We start from the raw sequence: 25,426 nt of genomic DNA, 5'->3' as shown, positions 1-25,426 counted from the left end.
TTCCCTCTTCCGTCTGGTATTGTTTCCAGATCAGTAAAACATGTATAGGTGTTAAAATTGTTTATCCAGCTAGCTCCAGTTTTTAACATTAGTAATTTGGGGCACGGTAAGGAGAGCATCAATTTCTCTGAATTTTAAACTGTAATGTATATGGAACATGGTATGTATATCTGACATGGTAATTCCTGACTAGATAGCCATCTACTTCAGTTTTCAAATGCCAACAGTGGTAGTGTTGCCATTGCACACAGTTATCACAAGTAAGGTAATATTTGGGTTAGTTATTAAATTTCACATGACATAATTCCCATCTTCAAACGTGTGATTTTTTTTATTTATTTTTTATTTATTTTTTTTTCTTTCCTTATTTAGCTCCAAAGGCTACCAAGCCCAATTATTTTTCAATAGGTCTGAAGCCAGGCCACCATCAGAAAATGGCTGCCACTCTATGGTCAGGTAGGACACAGAGAAGCAGAACAGAGGCTAAGTAGGTGGAATGAGTGATGGAGTGGACATTCAGGAAAACGTGCAGGAGCAGTACTAGAGAGGGTGTAAAAGAACGTAAAGCGCATGGAAGGAAACTGAGCAGGCCCAGGGGAATGTGTGGGATAGGGAGAGAATACAGGAAATGGGGGGCATGCAAGGAGCTGGAGGGGGGTGCAGAGGCTAGCCATAAGGAAGGAGGATGGAAAAGGATAGAATGGCCGCTCCTCAACTCCTGAGGTTAGGGCAGGTTAAGGCTCTCATTTTTCCCTGTGCATTTAAGGTCGAATTTAGAACTTGATATGATACCATACATGCTGGGGGTGGGATGGTGGCACCTTCCGGATAAAAGCACAAAAGAAGAAGGCAAACTAAAAGCCACCATGTATTTTTTGTAAAAGCCATGAGACTTTTTAAAGTCAATATCATAATGGAGGGGGAGAGGGTTTGGACTCATCGTTTTTGAATGGCATTGGCAGGACTGCAATAGTCAGTCCCAGAACTTTCATAGAAAGGTGCAAGAGTACCAGAGATGGGCAATTCAGAAAGCTGTACCATGTTGTTTGCTCCCACAGACTTCATTTAAACATGAAACAAAACCAACATTTCTTGTGCAGATGGTTAGATGCTTTTCCAGCATCACTTTTGGGGAGTTCTCAAATAGCAAGGTAAATATTCTTAGAGAGTGTCTTGATTAAGAGAAGGGGGAAATAGTAACATATGAGAAAATTTAAGAATAACCTACAATTTTACTGTACATTAATCTTGTTATATAAAATTAACATTAATCTTTTAGTGCTAAAAATCCTTTAAAGAACTAAAAGTCCCTTCAACCATGTACTAATCTGTCAGCCAGTAATGATAGTGAAAATGCAGTATGCAGTATAAATTACTTAAGTGGAACCTTTCATCTGCCCATAGTTCTGATACATCAGCTCTCAGTGAAGGCAGAACACTCAAAACGACTGTAACAATAAAAAAAATTACTATCACAGTAGGTAAAGCTGAGCAATTACCAGGAGAGATGAGAGAAATTTGATCGCTAGCTATAAACCTCTATGTTGTCATATCTCTTGCTGTTTGAGGGAGGAGAGTTGAGAAGCAACTGCCAGCCCTGCAGTAGAATGGGGAACCAGGCAGCTTATGTTTGTGTTTCTTACAACTACATTCACTCTCACTGGATGTTTATTTTGCAAACTGTCATATACAACCCTCCTATAGATAAACTTCTGGGAAGGGTAAAACGTTCACCCTAAATTCTGTAATTTAGTGCTTGTGGAGGTAAGGTTATAGCCTCATTTCAGGGAGCAGAAAGGTGTTCATGGTTCAGGTGAATGAGTATAGGGCTTATAAGGGAAGTGGGTCTGTGAGGAACATGGAGATAGTGCTGCACAAAATTTTTTGTCCAATACTCTTGATGAGAAATACAAATTCGGTGACATTAAAGCATTTCAAGAATTCATGTCTCTTTTGCTGAATTACTTATGCTGGGGCAAAAAGAAAAAAGAGTTTGATTTTTCAATTGGAAACAACTTTACTTTGACATTTCCTTTAATTTTGTTTAAAAAAAATAAAAACATTAATGCTCGATGAAAAAAAATGCTTTAAATTGCAGGTTGACTACTTCTTTATCCAAAATTGCAAATTAACTGAAAAAGTTATTAGCACACTTCTTCTTGGATAGGATGTATTCTGGGCTATTCGTCCAAAGCCCCCTATTATCCATTGCACTGTTCCAGCCTCCATTTACCTCTACCACCATGACCCCACAGGGAATCATGTGGATCTTAGATGTCCACTCCTACCCTTGCAGCCATGTTTCATTCTAGACCTCAGATTAAGAAAGAACAGGTGAAATCCTGGTTCACTGGGATCTTCTTCCTTAGAGATTTTTAAGGCCCGGCTTGACAAAGCCCTGGCTGGGATGATTTAGTTGGGGATTGGTCCTGCTTCGAGAAGGGGGTTGGACAAGATGACCTGCTGAGATCCCTTCCAACCCTGATATTCTATTATTCTTTTCCTTAGGTGAAAGGGGATGGAGTAGGGCAGGTTGTCACTTCATACAGAGTTCACTGTAATTTATGTGAACTGTTACATGAAGAACTCCTGGTTCTTTTGAGGGTGAAGGAGTGTGACGGGGAGTACCTGGCCCTTCTAGGCCTCCAGCTGGAGGCCCCGCAGTCCTACCACATCCTGCCCCAGGAAAGGAGCAGTGAAGGTGGGTTCTCCAGGCCTGCCTAGAGAGGCTACATAGAAGCAATCAGAGTCCAGGAGGATGAGATAAAAGAAGCTTCAGGGGGTGAACAGCTAAATACCTGGCTGGGACTAGAAGGGAAAGGGATATGCTTTCCTTTGGCTAAAGTAACTTGATGGGCTGCAATTTCTGGATCTGAGAACTATCACCCTAAAGTAATGGGTAAAAAGAAAGGGACCTCGTGGGAAGAAGTTGAGGAAAAAGAGTAGCAGCCAATCAACAGAAGCAGTACATAGCTTTTGTTTATAAGGTCCCAGGTTGAGACCTGGCGAAGTGGGTAGGCCTGGGCTCCCACACTGAGAAAGTAGTCTAAGCCCCAACGGGGTGTGGGGGCAAGGCTCTTTTAGAAGCCCAAGCAAAGGGCTGGATTTAAAGGGCCCAGAGATGCGTCTGAAGATCATGGTGAGGACTGACCATTTGAACTCTTTGCTATTCTTGAAGGGGTACTTCCATTTTGACTGTGTGACTTGGCTGGAGGGCTGAGCACCTGAAGACCTGCCTAATGAGGCTTACAACCAACAAGTGGTGGTAGGGGCAGCCCAGCCACTAGGAGGCACTAAAAAAATGAGCTAATACATCACCATATTTTTTGCTATATGTTTCAAGACATGGGACTTGATTCTTTTCTCACATGTTTATTTTGCATTACTCTACCTCCACTGATGTCAATGGGATTAATACCGTCTTACATCGATGTAAATAACATTGCACACATTTTATTTTTTTAAGGATTACTTTACATCTCAACTATTAAGTCTTAGATCATTACTAATTATTCTTATTGATAACTCTATCCTATGACCATATGTGAGACTGACTATTAATAAAGAGTTTTGGTAGGAGCTTTTTACACTAACTACTATTTCACTCCATTTGAAAAAGGAATTTTGAAAGTTACCATGAAATCTTCAGCAGCTAACTCCAGGAAGTTGGAAGCTGTGTTTAATGTTTCCCAGCTGAAGAATCACAGCTGAATCAAGATTGATTATGATTTGTTCAAGAGCTAAGACTGGTTCCAAGTGAACTTACATCCACCATGTAGTCTAAAACACTTTCTCAGAATGTGGATACCTCAGCCTTATTTAGGCTTTCACCTAATTACTGCTATTTAGTGGCAACACTATCGCAGAACTAGGTTCATAGTATTTACAGATTCTGCATTTCATAACATAACCACTTTAGGTATTTTATTCTAAAAGTACCTAATGTTTTTATCTATATATTTTATTCACTTTAATTGTTCTCAGTCAAGCTCAGAGTCAAATTCAAGAGCCTTTTTATATTGTAAAGCTTTCAATAGCCTCATTTTACCTTGCATGGCTAGTCACAATCCACACTATGGTTCCCATTTTCACACAGTCCATCTTTTTTATCGGCTCCTAAAGCCTGCATAAAGTCTCATGGGTTTCCTGTATTTTCCACTGCAATTCTTGCTCAAAAGGAATATTTTTACAGAGCACACTTGCAATTGGTTTTATCTGAGCAGTTTCAGATCTTCCCTCACAAAATGTTTCTCCCATTTTCTTCAGTTCTGAAGTGCATTGTTTTGTCTGCACTAATTGCTTTTACTCATATTTGCTTTACATGTCTCTTTGATGTTCTTTTTAACTGTTTAGCGGTTTGTGAATTTGTTTATGAAAGGTGCTGTATAATACAGTGATTGATTACTTTTACAGGTCCTGGCAGCTTCTGGGAAGCAATCCAGCAACAGATGAGAAGGCCCCTGCTTTTAAAGCTCCCTAGTCATTGACAGCGTTAGCAAAATTGTACAGATGCAAAATTGCAACTTGGCCACTTTCCGGGAGACGCTCTAGCTTTGCTTCACAGACCAGTGAAGCTATTGGAAAATATTGAAGACTATACAGCTTTTTGTGTATTGCAAGTAGAATGGTATGTTAGCCATAATATTTTACTCCTTTTAATACCTGTCATGTCTGTCTAAGTGCCATTAGAATCACTGCCTTATGCTCTTTAAAATCCCTTCATAATATTCTTCTGCTTTGATGACAGTGACTAGACAGGTGGAAAGCAAGATTGCACCAATCTAGTCAATGCAAAAAAATGTTCAGATTACTGTTACCTTGTCCTTCCTCCCTCCCCTCATTCACGTTTCTTCCACCTATTGTAGCTTGTCATTGTCAACCACATTAGGGCATGGATTGTTTTTTTTAATACATACTGGTACTATGATTTGATTGGCACCACTAGCCTAGGCACTATTCTTATACAAATAATTATTACGTTACTGTATTGCAGTAGTATCCTCCTTCCTGCTGCAGCTTTTACAGGTCTCGTCCATGATTTTCTACTTTCTCCACTCGCAACTTGGTCAGTGGAGGACCCTCCATCTGGCCTGGGCAGGGGGCCCAAGCAGCCCCCCGCCCAGTGTCCCTGCCCCCCAATCCCTTCACCCACGGAAGGTGGAGGATCTGCACTGCAGTTCCTCACAGCTGCCCACCCGGCTCGTACCGTCAGAGCCCTGCATGGATACAAAATTTGTATCTGCATCTGCGTTACTATCCACGCATATAAAGCAGATACCCACGGATTTTCAGGGCTCTAATGATAAGATACCAAATTCTCAGCTGGAATAAAATGATATAGCTCTGTTGAAGTCAATTCAAATCAGCTAAGAACCTGGCCCCTATATACTATAGAAACTAATGAGTGATAGTTTATCATTTGTGGCATCTAGCATGGAATGGCACAGAACATGGCAACATTATACAAAAATTTAGGATTGAAAGTGCAGCAGTGAATATTATAGCTAATTTTAATTTCAGGGGGCTACTGTGTACTGCAAAAAATCCCATCGTGCCTTATGGTCAAATGACCAAGGCCACAATTTTCTTATTTAGAAGACACCAGGTCTATCAACAAACATGATGGGGTCCTGCCATATTTTTAGAATGGACTGAGAGGGCAGGGTGAATCATTTATTATGTATTTGTATTGTGTCATTTACTTGCATGTGATTTGTAGCCAACACAAGTCTTGAAGAATTTGTAACAAGAGCTGTGTGAATAACCTTTTTCTTGTTGTAGTGGTCAAACTGAAAATCATTTTAGCTTTCACAAAATATTTCATTAGACCAGGAACAAAATCTTAAATTTTGTTTTTATTTTTTTAAATAAAATTGAACATTCAAAAACAAAAAGTCATATGAAAAGTCAAAATGTTTGAAAAATGTCAAAATAAAACATTTAAATTTCATTGGAATTTTGAGAGAGGGTTTGACCAAAACAATTTGACAAATTCAACATGAACCAGTGAAATGTTTCAGTTAATCCAAATCTGCATTATTCAGTGGGAATATTCTTTGTCCAAAACATTTGCCCAGCTCCATTTGTAACCTAATTTATATAGGTGTGACAAAGCTCTGTCCTTGTCTCTGTGGGTCCTGCATTTCCTGACAGATTTCGCTAGCCTCAGAGGCTCACTGTGACCCTCCACTTAACCCTTCTCTCTCTAGAAAGAAGGGTCAGTCTACTGAGCCATTTTCATCATAAGCCAGCAAGGGAGGTAAAGAGAAGCTAGCCTCCCTTGCAGTCTCTGTTGTGTCCCAGTCTCAGTGATCAGTCAGAGGCAAAGGGGGCGGGGGGGAAGTCCAGGCTCACCCTCTACTCCAGGCTCCAGCCCAGGGACCCTAACAGTGTCAGCTATGGTAGCTGACCTTTTAGGAACAGGACACGTACAATTCCCTGGGCTACTTCCCCACAACAGCCCCCACTTCCTCGAGCTCCACTTCACCCTTACCTCAGGGCCTCCTTCCTTGTACCTAGTACGGTGTGTACAGCTCAGTCTCTCCAACAGCTCAACTTCTCACAGCTCCTGACATGCGTGCCCACCTGACTAACTGGGAGGTTTTTTAACTAGTTTCAGCCAGCCCTTGATTGGCTTCAGGTGTCCCAATCGACCTAGCATCCTCCCTGCCTTCTGGAAAGCTCTTAATTGGCCCCAGGTGTCTTAATTGACCTGGAGCAACTGCCATTTACTTATCCTGGTACCAGGGATTTGTTTACCCTGGGGCTAATGTATCTATCTCCCATTACTTTTCTATAGCCATCTGGCCTTGCCCCATCACAATAGATAATAAAAAACAAAGCATAACAACAACAACAACAACAACCAAACCACCACCATCACTGAGGGGAAATGTATGCATGGGGTTAATAGAATACTGCTGTTGACTGATTTTTGCCAAGAAAAACACATCCCTCCATCCTTATAATGCCACTTGTTATCTATAGTGCGTTGGAATAACTGTTTAAATGATCAGGAGTAAAAAGTGCTGGATGAAGACCAGTGGTGGAAACAGAGAGCTAGATCCTGAGATGGTGTAAAGCAACATAGCTGATTTCAATAGAGTTTTGCCAGATTATGATAGCTGCGGATCTGCCTCTGAGCTTCCTGAGGAGAGAGATGGTAGTTGTCACATGGGAAGAGGGGTGTGATCACAGGCATATCAACAGCTGGATATCTGGTTAACCAACATAATTTGCTGAGCAACCTTTTGCAGTTTCTCATCAAAGTACTGACCAAGTTTAGTTAACTTCTGAGATTCAGTGAGATCTCAGTTTAATGGGATTCTGCAAATTGTTGAGGGGGATAAAACTATTTTAGTCTTCTTGAAGAATAATTATATATATATTTCAGACTACTAATTGTCCAATTCCTAGTGTTTTTTGGCCAAGTATGGCAAAGTATCTGTATCGTGTCAGTTTTGGGGTGAGCTGCTTATTCTTCTTAATGTTCTGGAATTTTACAACACTTAAATTCTGTCATGAATATATCTTTCACATTGACTTTTAAGTAGGTATAACTACCTTTATCTTCAAAATTATGTAAGTGCACTCTTCATTTCAGGTATGAACTGCATGAATTATGGCTTCAATCAATGTAATTACTTTCCACATTAAATCTACATCTGTGACCTGAAGCCTATTTGATTGGAATGACATGCCACTGTGAGACTTCTGAAAAGATGTAAAAATATAAATTTAACACTTGTGAAACATCTGTTTCATGGCTTTTTTTTATCTCAGCTGAGCAAAAAACATTTTTATGTGATTTTTTCCTACCATATATAGCTTTTTTTTGGATGAAGTGAGGGTACAGAGAAGTAGCTCTGTATGCCATAAAGCACAAAATAGACGTTCCAGCACTTAGAAGAAACTACTGTGTCCCTCATTATTATTTTAAGCAGTTTCAAACACTATCTTTCTTACTGTCTTTTTCCACTATTCCAAATTAATGAGCTCTACTGACTTCATTACAGTCAAATACAAAATAAGCATCACTGAGTATGATGTGCATTTGAATAAAAGAAATGAGTTTTCTGCAAAACAATGGGCAAGTCCTCATAACTTTCTCTGTTAATCTTTGACATTACTTTGAAAACAAAACAATGCTATTTTCCTAAAAGTGAAAATAATACAGCACAAATCAAAAGAGCACAAAAACTTGTTTGAAGTCTTTCACAATCTTTTAGCAAATACTATAAATTAAAGAAGCCAGGGAAGAATGGGCTGACAGAAAATTCTGCTGAAAACTTTATTGGCTGCCTGATGTTCTGTGAGTGGACATTGAAAATTAGATTCTTTAAGGACAAAAACTGTACACTGTGCAAGTCATGGGTGGAAAACTTTACTAAGCAATTTACAGTATCAGTCACTTACCATTCTTTGAATGGCACAAAATAAAATGGGACTGCTAGGTTTACAGCTAGATTTTTTCTCTGGCAGTGCCTGTAAAACTAAGTTAACCTTCACATACCTAGTGAAAAAAAATGGTGAACTTTTGTAAGTTCTGATAACAAATTAAAAAGAGGAAGAAAAATGAAGAAATGTTATTTTGTAGCCAGACTCCATGAACTCTTTCTTTTTTTAAGATCATAGTTTAACCTCAGTGGTTATGTGTATGTTTTGGGTTGGAGGTATAATTTCCAGCTTGAGAAGACACACCCGCACTAATAAAAAATAAAAATGAAAATAAAAAAGAATTGTAGCCACTGCACTACTAGGGGATAGCCACCCTCAGTACAGACCCATGAAAAGCTCCTCCCACTACTCTTGCCGCCACAGCTACATTTCTTTTTCTAGTATGCTAGCTCAAACTGGCACAAATATGGGGTTTATGCCATTTATGCTGGGACTAAATTGGGTGTGATTTTTGGGGAATGATAGATATGGACCAAAGTGTGGGAAATACTAGACTTTCACAAAACCTTATTGTTTCTCAGTGCATGCGTAGGGCCCTACCAAATTCAGGGTCCGTTCTGGTCAATTTCATGGCCAGAGGATTTTAAAATTAGTCAATTTCATGATTTCAGATGTTTACAAATTACAGGGTGTTGTAACCCTGGGGTCCAGATGAAAAACGGGATCCTGGGGAGGTTGCAAAGTTGTTGTGGGGTGGGCCCAAGATTACCACCCTTACTTCCGTGCTGCCTAGGCAGCAGCCTCCCAGATTCCTGCAATTAGAGGACATTCCCAGAGGTGCAGGTGGGTAGGGGCTCCCCCATGCTGCTAGGAGCGCCCCAGAAAGGGGCTCCTAGCTACTAGTCCAGGCCAGTGACAGATTAAGGTAGGGGCCCCCAGCCAATTTCAGACCCCCTGGAAAAATGGGTGCCCCAGCCCCCAGAAGAAGCCCCAGGGTGGACCTGGACTGGGTCACCCCAATCCCCAGCAGGAGCCTTGGGTGAAGAAGCCCTGAGACCGAGCATCCCAAGCCCCAGCTCGAGGGTAGAAGCCTGGAGCCCGGGCTGCCCCAGCTGTAGTTGACAGGAACGGAAGCTCCCAGCCATGGCTGGAACCACGGGGCTGGAGCCAGAAGTCTTGATCCTGGGCTGACCTGGTGGGGGTTGCCCCAAGCCGCAGCTAGGAGCGGGTCAGAAGCTCCAAGCCCAGGCTGCCCCAGATGGGTGGGGGTGTGGAAGCCCGGAGCCCAGGCTGCCCGTGATGGGTGGGGGTGAAGAAGCCCAGAGCCCAGGCTGCCCCAGCTGGAGTGGCAGGGGGTGCCCAAAGTCCCAGCTGGAGCAACAGGTACAGCAGCCCAGAGCCACAGCTGTCTCGGCTGCGGGAAGGGGTGGAAGCCCCCAGCCTGGCTGCCCAAGTCCTGGCTGGAGCAGGAGGGAGGCCCCAAGCCCGGGCTGCCCCAGCTGGAGCTGCCAGCCCCCAACCAAGCAAGAGCTTCTGGGGGCGGGGGACAGAAGCTCAGAGCCCAGCTCCTGGGCTGCTGCAGTGCAGAAGTGAGGGTGTACCACCCTCATCTCTGTGCTGCCTCTGGAGGTGGGTCTGATCTCTCTACCAAGAGCAGCCCTGCAGGGGAAAGACAACTCCTGTCCCTCCATAGCATGGCCAGACTAGCAGCTAGGAGCCCCAGGGTCCCAGCAGCAAGGGAGATCAGATTTCACAGGGATGGGGTGATTTCACCTTGCCTTACATGTTTTTCAGGGTGGTGAAATTGGTAGGGATCTATGCATGAGGTTGTGTGAACATTTTTGGATTTCACCTGCCAAGTTTTACTTTGAGTTTTGGTTTCAAATGAAGCAAAAATTAACCAGAACTGCTGATTTTCACCTGGAAGTATATTGAGTACCATTCAAACCCCAAACCTTGCAATATTGTGGAATGTAACGCCAGAAACTGGCCCAAGCTTGCAAACTTACCATTGAAGCACGTCTGAAATTTGAGTTGGAAAGAGTTATACTCAGGAACCTTTTACAAAACTCAGGGGCATATTTAATCATTTTCAGTTCCCTGCCATAATCCATACAAAGCATGTCTAGTTGCAGGTGGAAACTTTGCCACAACATTAGCCATTCTGCATTTGCAATATTGTGTGTGATGGCAGTTTGTTAAAAAAAATAATCTCTCCAATAATATACAAACTCACAATGCAAACTGGTTTAGACCAAGCTAGGTTTAATCAGAAATCTGGATCCTCAGCTGGACTATTGCTTTACTGATGCCAATGGAATTTATACCTATTTACACCAGCTGAGGACCTGGCTCAAATAGATGTGGCATGACACCCCTCAACAGTCATGCAAAAGTTTGCATGACACCCCTCAACGGTTATGCAGAGTACATACTTAGAGACCAAGCATGTTCAATGCATCTCCATTAGTCAGCTATTTATATATCAGGACATAGTTAATTGAGAAAGCTACTTGATGAAAGAAACGTCACTCTCGAAAGAGCTTATAATGGAGTAGGTAGATGCAGCAGCATAGAATCATAGAATCATAGAATCTCAGGGTTGGAAGGGACCTCAGGAGGTCATCTAGTCCAACCCCCTGCTCAAAGCAGGACCAAACCCAACTAAATCATCCCAGCCAGGGCTTTGTCAAGCCTGACCTTAAAAACCTCTAAGGAAGGAGATTCCACTACCTCCCTAGGTAACCCATTCCAGTTCTTCACCACCCTACTAGTGAAAAAGTTTTTCTTAATATCCAACCTAAACCTCCCCCTCTGCAACTTGAGACCATTACTCCTTGTTCTGTCATCTTCTACCACTGAGAACAGTCTAGATCCATCCTCTTTGGAACCCCCTTTCAGGTAGTTGAAAGCAGCTATCAAATCCCCACTCATTCTTCTCTTCTGCAACTTTTACATTTTTGTTCCATATTTGCATTTGCATTTGATTTTCAATGCTATCATGTACATGTTTTGCAAGGTTTGAAAACCATGAATTGATCTGAATTAATTTACTCTGGTGGGGCATATCAAAAGTTCTGTAACACAATGATGCACATAACCAAGGTAAATTAGTAAAACTGAAATGGGTCACTTCTGGCTTTTGTTCAGTCTCAGTTAGGAGGCTCCTATCAAAACCTCACTAGGTCTGTCAAACTACAAGCTCAATAGAATGAGTTCTGTGGATATTAGCGAGACATTAACACTTAGGGCCTCAAGTTTGGAATTTACTCTTCTCCTCGGTCTGAAATCTGTTGATTTCCAGTACATGTTACATGACTCATCTCTCTTTTGTCCAGCTTTTGGTGGGGGAAAGGTTATGAGGGCTAGTGTTGGTTAGAGTTTGGATTCCAAGTATGAGGCTTATTTTCTAATCTTCTGGTTCAGGGGAAGCTTCTGGCTTTATGTACCTGTGCTTTTAAATATTAACTGTAAAGCAAAAGAAATGGGTGAGCAAACAGAAAAACCCTACAACAATCCTCACTGGGCAGATGGGGAACTTGAGGCTTTGGCTGCACCAGAGTCATGCACTGAGTCACTGTCAGAATTAGAAATCTGGACCCCTTGATTCCTAGTTCTGTGCTACAACCTTTAGAACCAGAGGTGGCTAGAAAACAGTCTTTCCCTCCTGCCAAACATTACAAATTTTTGAAAAAACTCCCATCCTGGTACCAGGAGAACAGAAATGGAATATTTCGACTTGCTCACATGGAGGCATTCTGCTTGTCAGCCCACTAGGAGTTAGATCCTGGAATCTCAGGGCAGCCCAGATCCTAGATGCCAAGGGTGCCAGGCAGCAGCCAAAGTGATAGAAGTATGAGAAGTTGGGTATACAAGCTGTCAGGAAAGTTTCCTAGACATTGATATGTTCAGCATTATCAGCCCTGCTTTTTCTCCCACAGCCCACCCCAGAAGGCTTCAGAATGTTATAGATGATTGGTGAGAAGAAGAGAGAATGTCCTTTGTGGATGTTGGGGACAGGTATAATCATAGAATACCAGGGTTGGAAGGGAACTCAGGAGGTCATCTAGTCCAAACCCCTGCTCAAAGCAGGACCAATCCCCAACTAAATCATCCCAGCCAGGGCTTTGTCAAGTCTGACCTTAAAAACCTCTAAGGAGGGAAATTCCACCACCTCCCTAGCATTCCAGTGCTTCGCTACCCTCCTAGTGAAAAAGTTTTTCCTAATATCCAACCTAAACCTCCCCCACTGCAACTTGAAACCATTAGTCCTTGCTCTGTCATCTGCTACCACTGAGAACAGTCTAGATCCATCCTCTTTGGAACTCCCTTTCAGGTAGTTGAAAGCAGCTATCAAATCCCCACTCATTCTTCTCTTCTGCAAACTAAACAATCCCGGTTCCCTCAGCCTCTCCTCATAAGTCATGTGCTCCAGCCCCTAATCATTTTTGTTGCCCTCCGCTGGACTCTTTCCAATTTTTCCACATCCTTCTTGTAGTGTGGGGCCCAAAACTGAACACAGTACTCCAGATGAGGCCTCACCAATGTCAAATAGAGGGGAATTATCACATCCCTCGATCTGCTAGTGATGCCCCTATGTATACAGCCCAAAATGCCATTAGCCTTCTTGGCAACAAGGGCATACTGTTGACCCATATCCAGCTTCTCGTCCACTGTAACCTGTAGGTCCTTTTCTGCAGAACTGCTGCCTAGCCATTCAATCCCTAGTCTGTAGCAGTGCATGGGATTCTTCTGTCCTAAGTGCAGGATTCTGCGTTTGTCCTTGTATGATTGCACTCTTTAAATATATCAGAGGGATAAATACCAGGGAAGGAGAGGAATTATTTCAGCTCAGTGCTAATGTAGACACGAGGACAAACGGATATAAATTGTCAGTCAGTCAGGAAATTTAGGCTTGAAATTAGACGAAGGTTTCTAACCATCAGGGGAGTGCAATACTGGAACAGCCTACCGAGGGAAACAGTAGGGGCGAAGGACCTCCATGACTTTAAGATTAAGCTAGATAAGTTTATGGAGGAGATGGTATAATAGGATAACGGGCTTAGTCAATAGGTCAATTAAGTGCCAAACTGGTACTTAATTGGGTCAAATTGGGTCAATAATATGATATTCTTAACCTCTTTCAGAGGGTGTGGCTGGAGAGTCTTGCCCGCATGCTCGGGGTTCAGCTGACCGCCATATTTGGGGTCGGGAAGGAATTTTCCTCCAGGGCAGATTGGCAGTGTCCCTGGAGGTTTTTCGCCTTCCTCCGAAGCATGGGGCAGGGGTCGCTTGCTAAAAGAGTGGGTAGATCGGCTAATGTGGCCTGCATCTTGCAGGAGGTCAGACTAGATGATCATAATGGTCCCTTCTGATCTTGAATTCTATGATTCTATGAACCTTATCATATTTCTTTTGGCCCAATCCTCTAATTTTTCTAGGTCCCTCTGTATGCTATCCCCACCCTCCAGTATATCTACCACTCCTCCCAGTTTACTGTCATCTGCAAACTTGCTGAGGGTGCAGTCCACGCCATCCTCCAGATCATTAATGAAGATATTGAACATTTACTCCATTTATTTTGCAGCAACACTTCTTTTACCTAAGCTAAAGATCCCTGTAGTGCTCAAAAATACTGTGTGGTTTCCTCATCAAGTGGGTTACTACCAGTACAATTGTAACATGAAAGTGGAGATAGAGAAGTGCTGAACCTGTGGTATATAAGGGTCACAGTTTGAAAGTGCTGCTTTGCCCAGCCCACTGAGTCCAGGGATATATAAGGGGTCAGCTTGAAAGTGCTGATTGACCCGGTCTCAGACTTGCTCTGTTAATGTGTGTGTGTGTGTGATTGTTTATCTGGTTCTGGGGCTGGAGGTACCCAGCCCTGAGGATCCTAGGTCCTGCAGAATAGCTCCATTGGGAGGGGACTTGCAGAAGGGAGAAGTAGAGCTCCATATGAAAACACAAGTGATACAAGCTTTTGTGAAAAGTGTTTGTATTATTAAACTGTCTCCCCAGGGAGCGGAAAAAGAGGTGGTGAAAAGTGATCAGATGTCATGCTAATGAAAATGGCATGAGAAACTTAGCTAGATTCATAGAGATGAGGATCCTTCCTTTTTCCTCCTGGAGGAGAGAGGGAACCCCTGGAGAAACAGATCTTCCTTTGGAGGAGAGGAGAACTGAGAACTGACACATCTTCTTCCCCAGTCGGGTGCTGTTTCTCTTTCACACATTGGATGGAAGACTGGGAGGCCTAAAGCTTCCACTAGAGCAGTGTTTCCCAAACTTGGGATGCCGCTTGTTCAGGGAAAGCCCCTGGTGGGCCGGGCCAGTTTATTTACCTTCCCCGTCCGGAGGTCCAGCCAATCGCGGCTCCCACTTGTCCCTTGGCCTGCGCTGCTTCCAGCAGCTCCCATTGGCCTGGAGCAGCAAACCGCAGCCAGTGGAAGCCGCCATCGGCCGGACCTGTGGGCATGGCAGGTAAACAAACCATCCTGGCCTGCCAGGAGCTTTCCTTACACAAGCGGCATCCCAAGTTTGGGAAACACTGCACTAGAAGGATCAGTTTCACATTTTGCTGGGCACTGTAGAGACATGCAGCAGAGAGAGAGAGTCCCTGCCCTGATGAACTCCCAGTCTGGAATAATGACAAGACAAATGGGTGGATGAAATAAACAAACAGGCAGTGTAGGTGTGGATAATGTAACAATGACATGAACATATTTTTGCTTAGACTAGCTGTCCCCATAAAGTCATTTGTTACCTACCTTGACATAATCTGATGTCAGCAATCAGAAGGCATCACAGCAGAAAGGAATCTTTCGAGCGGTTTTCAGAAGGATAAAATAGTGGCTGCATTATTTTTTCAAGAAGTTTAATGCCATACAGAAAGGGCAGCTTGAAAGAAAACACTGAGCTGCTTATGTGAAAAGCAGACCAGTGGCCAATATTAGGAGTACAGGGATTCGGGCATTTCTCCCCACCTACCCAGCCCGTTGGCCTTGGAGGGAAACTGCAAAGAGCTACCAGCCAGAGACTCCAGCCAGGAGGCACAGAAGCAGCAAAAATAGGAACCTTGTACCTCTGGACATTCCAAGTAAAACTGTAGAACAGGGGCAGGCAATCTATGGCACGAGTGCCAAAGGCAGCACAATGAAAGTTAATTTTAATATGGAAATATTATGTTTTGTTATTTCCGTATTAAATATATGCAGAAACATCACTTTTTATACTTTTAAATCCAAAGTCTATTTTTTACTAAATTGGCTCCACTTTCATCCATTTTTTTGCTCAGGGCCATTGAACCGGTCTATCTCCACTGAAGAATTGCCCCTTTTCTTCTACAAAGAGTTACATAAATTAATGAAGCTTTGTGTGGAAGTGGGGTTGGTTTTCTGTTTGTGAAAAATTCTTGAATTTAGAACTATTTCAGATTTTCTTACAAAACTTCACCCATTTCTAGTTACTGTGTCAAAACAAAGAATGTAGGACTCTAAGTGGGGAAATAAGGAACAAACTCAGATCTAGGGCCTAATTCACTGTTGTGTACTCTTTTTCACACTGACATATCTCTTTCAATTTCAATAGTGTTTCACTGGATTAATGCAACAGTGATTTAGGCCCTTAGTTTTCCCTTTAACTTTAATAGAAGAAGACATTTTTTTCTAAATAATATGTGTTTCATTGTCTTCCACTGGCCATTATCTTCCATTTAAAGATTATAATTAAGTACCATATATTTCTGTGGCTTGGGTGCCAAAAACTGAACAATTTACAAGCCAATCCAGCAGATCCATAAGCTAACTGCAAACTCAAGAAGATGGATAAGACTTGATGAAATTAGGGAAATGGAGATATACAGAATATGCATGGTCTGTAGGAATGCAAGTCAGAACCAAAGAAGGTGCTATTTTCACCTTTACCCCTAAGTCTCTGCCTGTCTAAACAAATTAGATGAATGACTTTGTGTCAGGATCCTTTAGCAAAAATCTCTCAGAGACACACAAGCTTCTCTTGGATAAGAGGGCCAATTCCACTCCTCTATGAGGCCTTTTTGGAAAGGCTGCTACTCTCTCTCTCCATGTGATACTGATCAGTTGCGAGCTGCAGAGCCACCTCAAACTTCAGCCTCTTTTGTTATAAGAGGGGGCTATCAGCAGGGCAGTCTCACAGGCCCCCTTGGCTTAGGAATTTACCCTCATGGTCCATAGTGTGGGTGCAAAGAAAAAACTTACACCAATTCAGTTTGGGCAATGAGGATGCACTCAGTTGTTTGTATTACAACAGATTGAAGCACAATTGAGTGCATCAGTGTAGACAAGGTCATAGGTAAAATCCTGCCCAATATGTTCTCCATTGTACAAGGCACTGCTGTGTGCTTTAACCTAGTCTAATAAGAAGCAGGCAGTTGAAAGGAAGAGTGAGACTAGAAAACATTTTTACATTCAGTAATAGCATGTCAGATTTACAAGCTGTTTGTCGGCTTTCCTGCACCTCCTTGTTTTTAATTAGGCAAGTAAATTGTGAAGTGCAATGCTTGAAAAACTTACATGGTGCCAGGACAGTTGACAAAGAATTGATACAAAGAAGCATAATGCAAAACTGTCTGAATGGAGGGCCAGATTCTCAGCAAGTATAAATCAATTGAAAATAATGAAGTTATGTCAGTGTTACCAGCAGGGGCGGCTCTATGTATTTTGCCTTCCCAAGCATGGCAAGCAGGTTGTCTTTGGCAGCTTGCCTGCGGGAGGTCCCCGGTCCCGCGGATTCAGCGGCTTGCCTGCGGGAGGTCCACCGGTTCCGCGCCTTTAGCGTACCCAACACTGAATTGCCGCCAAATCCGCAGGACCGGCGGACCTCCCGCAGGCATGCCGCCAAAGGCAGCCTGAATGCTGCCCTCTCAGGGACCGCCAGGGTGCCCCCTGCGGCTTGCCGTCCCAGGCACGCGGTTGGAGTGCTGGTGCCTGGAGCCACCGCTGGTTATCAGTTAAGGAGTCTAAGGCTTGGCCTACACTACAGACTTATGTTGGTATAACTCTGTCGCTTCAGTGGTGTGGAAATCCACACCCGACTGACACAGTTATATCGACTGAACTCCTGTCGGCTTAGGTAGCATTTTCACTAAGTGCTACAGCGGCACAGCTGCAATGGTGCGGCTCCACTGCAGCAGTGCTGTACATGTAGACAAGCCCAAGGAAAGATAACTCCTTCTTGCTCCTAAGACAATACCTATGTATAGCAGTAGCAACGGTTTGTTCAGTTGTGTTCTAAACTTGGCAGGCCCACCCTATTTTTGTTCCAGTCTACAAGTTGTACTCCAGCTGAGAAATGATTCCTTCTAAATGAACTTTCTTGTTATCTACACACTCCATAGTTGCAACATGTATGCTGAGCAGCACTACCTCATTTGCAATCTAGTGAGACATCAACACCTCACTGAGAAACCAGTACCTCACTGACTTCCTTGCTGCCTTCTGAAGTATTGTTTGCACCCTATTTACTTGTTTTTCCTTTTTGACTTTTTTCACATTACACTCTGATCATGAAGTCATGAATTTCATGGAGGCAAAGACAGAAAACTTGCTTCTTAAAACTCCTTACCGCATATGAGGTCACGTGTTAATATACTATGCATATCAATTTCGACTTCATAAAACTTAACAGATTTATTTAGTACTTGTTATTACACTTGAGGCAAAGGCCTACTATCTTCACTGGAACTCATGTGTATTAGAGTTTCCTATCTGAGTTGCAAATTTGTGTAAAATATGCCACATTCAAAACAAAACAAAAATTAAAATTAATCTGAGGCACCCTGGCACCCCCTTATTCACCACTGTCATATAATTAGGATATATTTTGCACAAAGTATGCCTTGTGAGGTATCATTCTAAAAGTCTTGATCTGCTAGACATTAATATCTCGTTGGATTGTATGTGCTATCATTGTATGTGAAGTTATGAAGTTTGGCTATTGTGATGGACCCAGGCCAGTTGGGAACAGTAGAGTAGTAGAAGGGAGCTATACTGGCCACTGGATAAGCAGTTTTCTGTTCCCTGAGTGACCAGAGCAGGGGCTGCTCCAGGCTAATGAGAACACTTGACTCCAATTAATCCGCTAAGAGTCAGGTGAGGCTGTTAAGCACCTGACTCTAATTAAGGCCCCTCTGATGCTATAAAAGGGCTCACTCCAGTCAGGCCAAAGGGAGCCAGAGGAGAGGAAGTCATGCGAGGAGCTGAGAACGGGAAGGCATACTGCTGGAGGACTCAGAAGTACAAGCGTTATCAGACATCAGGAGGAAGGTCCGGTGGTGAGGACAAAGAAGGTGTTGGGAGGAGGCCATGGGGAAGTAGCCCAGGGAGTCGTAGCTGTCACACAACTGTACCAGGAGGCACTCTAGAGAGCTGCAGTCCACAGGTCCCTGGGCTGGAACCCGGAGTAGAGGGTGGGTCCAGGTTCCCCTCAAACCTCCCAACTCCTGATCAGACACAGGAGGAATTGACCTGGGCTGTGGCTTCTACCAGAGGAGAAGATCTCTGGCCTGTTTCCTGACCCACAGGTTGAATCTGTGAGGTGAGCAAATCCGCCAATAAGCGCAGGACCCACCAAGGTAGAGGAAGAACTTTGTCACACTGTGTATGTGTTACTGAAACATATTGTGAGGCTGAAAACACCCACAAGCAGCCTTTCAGGTACAACAGTAAAAAGGCCAAACTATGTTAATGGTTTATTGAGGAAATGCACACAAGCACGAGGATTACTAGGAACTGTGTACAATAGAAACCCAATCTACAAAGCAAAGGCAACTTGTGCCTTAAGAATCTGCCAGCCTGTTTATTACTCAGGGTGAGAATCTGCTAATTCATATCCTACCTATCTAGTATGTTAAGCTCAATTTGCGGGTTTTTTTATTTACTAGGTAATCTGCGTTGATCTGTTTGCTATAATTTACAATCACTTAAAATCTATATTTTGTAATTAATAAACATATTGTATGTTTTAATCCAAACCAGTGTGTGTTTGACTAATGCAGGGATCAGCAAACTTTGGCACACGGTCCATCAGAGAAATCCACTGGCAGGCCGGGACAGTATCCGCAGGTTCAGCCGATCATGGCTCCCACTGGCTGCAGTTCGCCGTTCCAAGCCAATGGGGGCTGCGGGAAGCGGTGGCCAGCACATTCCTCGGTCCACGTCACTTCCCGCAGTCCCCATTGGCCTGGAACGGCAAACTGCAGCCAGTGGGAGCCGTAATTGATGAAAACTGAGGATGCTGCAGGAAAACAAAGCATCCCGGCCCGTCAGTGAATTTCCCTGATGGTCCGCGTGCCAAAGGTTGACGATCCCTGTACTAAGGTGTCGGGGGGAAATCACAGCTTGGTTATCACAAGTGTGCATGGTCCTCTTCACATTGAGGGAGTGGTGGACCGTGTATTCAACCCATCTTCTGGCAAGATTTGACCAGGGCAGGACAGTACTGCTCTGGGGTCCCAGGCTGGGAAGCTGGTGGTTAGAGAACCTGTGTGTATCTGCAGCTGGGTGTGTCCCTACCTGTGTGAGTTCTTGTGAAAGTACAAGCTTGGAGGGCTTTGCAGCTTGTCACAGCAGCACAATGTGATAGGGATCCCAGGTTGGTGGGTCAGAGGGCTCAGAGGTACCCCAGTTCCAGGTGGCACCCTAAATGCAACCTGTCACATTCTCTTTGGAGTTCTCTAAGCTTCTGTGACACAAATATATTTTCCAATTAATTTAATTATGTCCCCAAAAATGGAAACTGCCTGAATGTCCATGAAAATGCAGTGTTTATTTCTATGTTACATTTCCAAATTGAGCTGGGTTGCCTAGGTTTTGTTGCCTGATAGATGTTTTGGCAGGAGCATTTCAACCTTTGCATTTTTGGAGTTATATCACATATCTCCTATCCTTTTGACTCTATGATCTGGCAAAGACATTGACAGGGATAGCAGGCCACCACTCCTGCCACTGCAAGACAACAACAGTTGTTGGTGGTGGTGTGTGTGGGGGGGAGTTTGAGGCAAGGTTCTGACAAATGCCTGTTCTGGGTGGGTAGATTGTGTAGGAATGGATTATGTAGGGCTGTCATTGGTTTTGAAAGTTCAAATAAAGAAATCTTGGCTCTACCAGACTCTGAGAGGATTATGCACAATGGATAGCGTGCTTTCTCTCTGATACACTGCATCCATTTTCAGGCTTTTCTCTGCAGCCACGAGGGCTAAGAATTTTCATCTAAATAAAAAGTAAGATGAGATTTTCATGTAATAGCATGATTTCAGCACCGCTGGTATTAAGGGGGAAAAAAAGCGCATTAAAATATTTGAGATTCAGGATTTTGTCACAAGAGGTGGCAACACGACATTTTGTATAACAGCACCGTTCCTCATTCAGTGGAACAATTTTCTGCAGAAATTGCACAAAGAAGCCATCTCTGGGAGGCGCAAAGCATTTCCTAAAATTGCCACTGTCTTCACAAAAATTCCTTAATTTCATGTATTTGTTGAACAGGAGCTTATACTGCAGACTGACAATTCATCTTGATAATTTTATAATTAATTATCATTAAGATTATTAAACATTAATCAAATGTTTGAGTATTTAAAGTACCAAGCTTCATTGTCTGTTATTGCTTATAGTACTCTATCACACAGAAGGCCCTGATCAGGATTGAGCTAGGTGCTATACAAGCACACAGCAAGAGACAAAACATATGGGGAAAGTGCCTATCATACAGTAAAAGTACCAGATCCTGCAATTGGATCCATGCAGACAGATTCCTGAACTTCTGTGGTGCACCTCTAACGCCAAAGGGATTCCATTTGGGCAGAATCACCTGCTTGTATGGATGCAATTGCAGGATCTGGCCCAAAGTCATGAGAGTGATGTGTGAATAGTCCCACTGCTGTTATTCAAGCTGTTGTTCATTCACGGCATAGATCTAAGACTATGTCTACACTGTGCACCTTACAATTGCAGGGTTGTGCCGCTGTAGCCACACCGGTGTAAGGTGTACTGCGTGGTTAGTCTTTATCACAGAGAGAGAGCTCTCCCGGTGACAAAATAAACCGCCTCCAATGAGGGGCAGTAGCTTCGTTGACAGGATGAAGCGCTGTCCACACCAGTGCTTTTCGTCATTAAATCTTTTGCCATTCAAGGGTGTGTTTTTTCACACCCTAGAGTGACAAAAGTTTTAACAACAAAAGTGCCAGTGTAGACAAAGTCTAAGATACCTTATCTATCCCTGGTGCTCAGGATACTGTGGAAAGAATCCTTCCATAAGCCTGAAGAGGAAATTGAGTGACAAAAAGAAAAATGTTATTTGTTTTTCTCAGAATTTTAGCGGTCATCTTAGGGTCTCCCATCAACCATGGATTTTATCCCTTAATCAAGTACCTGTTTCATATTTTAATTAAAGTATTCCTGAATCTCTATTTTTATGGTATGCTTGAACTACTTTGTAAATTCATAAAGACAAGCTTTTCAATTAATCTAGCCTATTTGGAATAAGTCAATTTTAATTTATATAGAACAGATCTTTGATAATGAGATTCTCCTCTACATGTCTTTCAGTTTCCCTATAGTCCTGTAGTGCCTGACAAGGATATTTTTTGTAATTATGACTTAATTAAGTACTCCCACAAGAACTGCTGTATATAGACATGCCATTTAAGCTATTGTCAGCCATTTAACCCTCCTAAACTTTTGGGAGTTATCTGACCCCAAGGCACACAAAAATGTAAATACATTTTTTATGCCAAACCTGTGTGTCTTCATATATAACTGTAGTGCTCCCTCGCTGTCCACTGGGGAGGGAGGCCACTCGGCCTCCTTTTTTCCAGGTTTAGATCTTGGGCTCGGGTTGCACCGGTGGGGCTGAGCAGTAAGCAGTCTAGAGCTCAAGCAAACAACAATAGTCTGGGGCTTTTGCCACTGGGCAGGGAAGCACCTGGCATAGTGTCCAGCTCACAGCCCCTCAGTGGAGCTGATCGCAATTAACAGTCTAGGGCCCTAGCCCTCCATGGGCGCTGGGCTGGTGGCAGGCTGTATTCGAAGCCTCCCTGCCCAGGCAGCCAGCAAATACACCTAGTCAATAAGCTCTAGCCCTTTGGGCAAGGCAGAGCAGGGAGCAGGCTTAGTCTAAGCTTGGAACTCAGGCAGCCAGAAAACACACATAGTCCTGGGAGTTCAGGTAAGGGGCAGCGCCCACACAGTCCAGGGGCTCTGAAAGGGGTTATCAGGGATGGTCTAGACAGTATTTGATCCTGCCATGAGGGCAGGGGACTTGACTCGATGACCTCTCGAGGTCCCTTCCAGTCCTAGAGTCTATGAATCTATGAATCTGCCAAGCAGTCTAGGGTGCTGGCAAGGGTGTTCACGGAGCACAGGTATCCTGGCCTAAGGTGGGGAGGTTGCCCAACTCAGCTGAGCTGCAGAGCCTTCCTTTTATACTTCCTGCCCTGCCCTGGTACTTCCGGCGAGGGGGATGGGTTTAGTTCCGCCCACCAAGGGGAGTGTAGTGCTCCCTTGCTCTCCAAGCCAGAGGGAGGCCACTCTGCCTCACTGCAATAACATGTACTCAAACTAAAATGAAGTCAATCTTTCCGCACTGATTTTATCATCCTATCTGATGTGGCTTTTTTATAGCAAATAAAATCACTAAAAAGTAATGGGGACAGTTAGACCCCTCAATATTAGTCAATAGGGAAAATGAAAGTATTACACTTCCAAGGTCTTTGGACATCTCTTGGCCCCCAAATATGTATACAAATTTAAATAAAGGATAGGCTCTTCATCATGATAGGCTCTGCCTCTTCTTTCTTATGGTATTCTCAAACGATGATAATGACAACCTGTTAATACTGGTTTTATCGGCATACCTCTTGTGAATTTAGTGTAGTGAAAAAAGTCATTCAAAAGGCATTAGGGTCAGATAAACACCAAATTAATTACTCAGGTATTCCAGCATCATTTTGCCTTTATTTGGAATAAGCAGCTTTGATATGATTATACAATGTTTTGGCTTTTTTTTTATCATCATACTTCACTGGGTGTTGTCTTTCCAAAAAAAAAAATGCACCAAAAGAGTTTTGGAGGGTTGTGAAACCACAGATAACATTTGCCTCATATAGCATCAAAATGTCTAACAAATTGAGGGTTTTTTTTTAATATAACACCATCAAATGAATTTTCTGGGACGCCCTCTCCAGCCTGCAGTTTCACCAGCATAAATATAGGTAGGGCCACACCCAGTTGCAGTTACATGCAGAGTCTCTTACCAGTCCCTGTATGGGAAGGCTACAGCTAGGGCAACTACCAGCTCCTCAGGCACACACACCCTCTGGGGTATAAATCCAAAATTATACTGTCCTGCACTGCACAGAGAACTGTACAGTATAAGCTCATAAATTTCACCCCCTCCCTCAATGTGGAGAGCAATATGCAACAGCTTTTTGCCCCTGAGTTATGATTCACACACACTGGTTTAGATAAAGAAAAAATAAGTTTATTAAATACAAAAGATAGATTTTAAGTGATTATAAGGGATAGCAAACAGATCAAAGCAGATAAACAAAAAACTCAAACTAAACTTAATATGCTAAATTGACTGGATATGAATAGCAGTTTCTCACCCTAACAGATGATAGAAGCAGGCTGCAGATTCTTAAGGGGCAAACTTCCCTTGCCTACAGCTTGGAATCCCCAGGTGTTCTAGTCACAGGCTAAAAATCCCTTTAGCCTGGGTCCAGCATTTCCCCAGTTCAGTCTTTCTTCCTCGGTGTTTTTAGCAGTCTTCTTGTGTGGGGAGTGAAGAACAGTAGATGATGTCACTCCCTCCCTGATATAGCTTTTGCATATAGCAGGAACCCTTTGTTCCCAAAGCTTGCTTCCCAGACCAGTCTGTGGAAAACTACTGACATCCCAAGATGGAATCTAGAGACGTGGACACATCGCATGTCCTTGTAGAGTCATAGCAGCCATTACTCAGAGGCTGTTTGTAGCTTTTTCAGGAAGGCTCCCCAGGTGGGAGATAAGCTTCTCCTAAGGCCTATTGTTTTTTCCTAATGGCTTATTGCCCTGAATAGACCCTTCCCCACCCAGCTATCTAGACTGAAAACATCTTCTCTAGTGGGCGTTATCCAGGTGTAACTATATTTGAAATACAGATACATAGTCAATATTCAAAACTTCAGATACAAAAATGATACATGAATACAAATAGGATAATCATATTCAGCAAAATAACCTTTTCAATGACATCTCACATGACTTAATAAAATATATTATAATTATGTTATAATCATATAATAATATCACTGTGAAGAATATGGGGTGCAGTGTCACAGCAGGAGTCATAGGGAAGCAGAGAAATAGATTGGTGAGCTATCTTGATGGGAGGAGAGGGCAGAAAAGGTCAGAACATTGGAGTTATGGGAAGGGAGGGGGACAGAATTGGAGGTAGGAAAGGTTTTCGAGGGATGATTTTTCAAATGAACTGGGGCCTATGGGCTTTGTGCATGTATTATTTTTGCCCCTGCCTTTTTCTTTGATCCAACTAAACAGATATTATCTTAGTGCTTAGTACTCTACATGCTCAAATATCTGGGCTATTAAGCATTAATGTTGTGGTAATCTCTAAAAGCCACAACCAGTCTGGTCCCCATTGTATTAGGCACTGTACAAACATATAATAAGAGACTGTCCCTACCCTAGTGAGCTTACAATGAAAAAATAACAACTTAGGCCTGGTCTACACTAAGAAGGGGGGTCGAACTAGGGTACGCAAATTCAGCTACGTGAATAGCGTAGCTGAATTCGAAGTACCCTAGTTCGACCTACTCACCCGTCCAGACGTGGCGGGGTCAAACTCCGCGGCTCCCCTGTCGACTCCGCCACCGCTGTTTGCAGTGGTGGAGTACCGCAGTCGACCGCAGTGCTTCCAGAGTTCGAACTATCACGTCTAGATCAGACGCGATAGTTCGAACTCCGAGAAGTCGAACTCACCGCGTCGACCCGGA

Source organism: Mauremys mutica, chromosome 2 (assembly GCF_020497125.1).
Source record: "Mauremys mutica isolate MM-2020 ecotype Southern chromosome 2, ASM2049712v1, whole genome shotgun sequence".
NCBI lineage: Eukaryota > Metazoa > Chordata > Testudines > Geoemydidae > Mauremys > Mauremys mutica.
The sequence above is the reverse complement of the archived record's forward strand: the minus strand, read 5'-3'. Positions refer to the sequence as shown.